The 2696-nt window shown below is 29.4% G+C and overlaps 1 protein-coding gene across 2 annotated transcripts in view; it reads right to left on the reverse strand.

Annotated features, from left to right (window-relative positions):
* The window catches only part of LOC107442169 (thyrotropin-releasing hormone receptor-like), a 50752-nt gene that overhangs the window by 30067 nt on the left and 17989 nt on the right, over positions 1-2696 (reverse strand). The gene's annotated exons all lie outside the window — the stretch shown is intronic.

Below are 2696 nucleotides of genomic sequence, written 5' to 3' on the forward strand. Positions count from 1 at the left end.
TTTTTTTCAATCAGTTGTTTGTTATTTTTTTTCATCATTATTCCCCCCCCCCTTTTGCATATGTCTATAATTTTCCCTTGTTTTATCTTCATTTTTTGAATGGACCCATATATATATATATATATATATATTATGTATATTACATAAATAATATTAATTAATGATAAAGTAAATTGTAATTAATTAATTTTTTGTCTAAAAAAGTTCTTTCTTCTTAAAAAGGTTTCTAAGTTAATTTCTATTTTTACTATACAAATGAAGAAAAAAATTTGAAACATGTATTTTCTGTAGCCACAAAAGTTTATTGCAAAGCGAAATATTTTCTGTTATAATTTCGATGCATTTTATAGTTTAAATTATATGTGTTTTCATAATTATTTATCATTTTGATATGGGGTAAATGAAGTCGAAAAATTCCTGAACATTTTCCTTGGTGGTCACAATAACGTTGGATATACCCGTTGATTCTTTGCTCTTGAAAATGAGATCATTAGATCAAAGTGTGTCTAATAATTTGGTATAAATATTATAATATACTAATATAATACCTGATGTAGTAAATATTCTATATTTATATAACACATCGCCTAATTTGTTCAATCGTCTAATTTATATTATATGTCGTCTAATTTCACCAATTCATACAGGAACGTAAACAAGTGCAAACCTGTTTCAGTCGCATAAAAACAATAAAGCTGTATAGAGTATCAGCTGATAATTAAGATTTTACATAGAATCTTATAATGCGTCTAATTATTTGGATAGGGAATGTAATAAATTATTTTCGTTAATTACAAAAGTCTGGAGTGAAAAAAATATCCATTTTAAAAAATAGAAAAGATAAGCCGAAAAAACTGTTTTCTGTTTTATTTGGTCAAAACATGGTGGATTGTGTTTGTATGGTGTCCCCCAAAAAAACTCTGATGTTCTTCATAATTTTTACAGCGTGTAATCTCTATAATCACATTATTTTGTAATCTCAGTCTTTCACCGAAGCAGTTTTGTAGAATTGTTAGTTAATGGGATTCCAATATTTTATTTATGAGTCACTCAAAAGGGAATCTTCAATTAATTTTAATGAAAATCCGCCCCTTTCCTTAATTACAAAACTGTTTTCATTTAGGTTTTACTCCTTAATCCTTCGTTTCTAAAGAGGATTTGTTTTTTTGTAATTAAATAGTTTTCATTTTTTTTGCTTTCCTTTTTAAAGACTGCGTGAGTCTATGTAAAAAACATGCATTCATGAATGATAAACAGGAAATAAATTTTAAAAATTTTTTTTGACTGCCTCTGAACACTTGCTGTTTCTGACCATTTGATCAGGGGTCTGTCCAGACATTTTGTGAAAGGTCGTGTTTTTGCAAAATTGTGAAAAAACTATTCATAATTTGTGAATATAAAATAAGCGTTAAGTCACATTCTTGAAATCAGGGTCCTGCGTTTGTGAATTTGTGCAAATAGGGTCCTGTTATTGCAAAAATTGCTTAAAAACCTTTTCAAGAAGTTTTAAAATTGTAACTACTAAATTAGAGATGCAACACACAAATATTTGGCATTCAGCCTATACTGCTCAACACAGAATATTCATTTCGGACGAATAATGAAAAAAAATCAATCACAATTTTAATAACTTCAATTGATATATTTTAAATATCACAACTTAGTAATGTATAACTTTGAATGTGTTACGCATTAAGTAAACTTAAGCAATTCTTAATTTAGAATATTTAATTTAAAAAATTGCCAGAAATTAATTTTTATTTACATAATATTCTATTAATTAATTTTATGAATAAATATAAATTGATCANTATTCACAAAAAAATATGATTTAATATTAATAAGAATGCGCACACGATGTTTGTAAAAGTAGAAATATTTTTTAGAATATTATACTTGAAATTTAAACTTTAAAAAACTTAGTTTGTTTCGAACCGTTTTTCTTCCCCACCCCCGGGTTTATTCGAATAACGAAACAATATGAAGATAAACAAATTTGTGAAGGGTCCAATTAAAAGATAAATTATTTGGTGAAGGGTCCGTTTTTATGAAAAGATGTTTTGAGAAGGGTCCGTTAACGGACCCATATTTCTTCTAAACAGACCCCTTGTGATTTTTAGAAAAATAAAGAAACCGGAAAACTAGAAGAGTTGCCAACTTACTACATCTTTCAAATACATGGAAGATTAAACTTTCTTAAAAAAAATTATTTATTTATTCTTGAGGGATATTCAGATTTTCGTAAAACTAAAAGTTTAATCTTAATAAAAGTTTAATCCTATCTTCACAACCAGTGGCCCCCATCCCCCTCAAGCTCTTGGGCTCATTCTCGGGCAAATTCTAAATCCCCCCCAAACTATTCGTTTTATTTAGTGTAAAAATCCCCCCCAAGCTTTAAGTGGGCGCATCGTGCGCCCCCCCCCCTGGTGGGGGCCCATGTTCACAGCGTTGTCCATTATGTGTTGCCACTTGTTCAGATGTGATTCGCGGACCTAACAGTAGAGCCATATTAGGAATCAAGAGAACTCTTTGGGCAATGATTCCTATCTGCTCTTCTTTCAATTGTTCGATGTAACTGATGCCGTACCGTTGGAAATAACAAAAATTATGTGTTATCCACTCGCATTGCATCTAAAAATGTCATAGTTCATCCGATTTAGTGTGATGCACTGTTTTTAAAGCTTTAAAGTTCAGAG

This window comes from Parasteatoda tepidariorum, chromosome 6, assembly GCF_043381705.1.
Source record: "Parasteatoda tepidariorum isolate YZ-2023 chromosome 6, CAS_Ptep_4.0, whole genome shotgun sequence".
In the NCBI taxonomy this organism is placed as follows: Eukaryota; Metazoa; Arthropoda; class Arachnida; order Araneae; family Theridiidae; genus Parasteatoda; species Parasteatoda tepidariorum.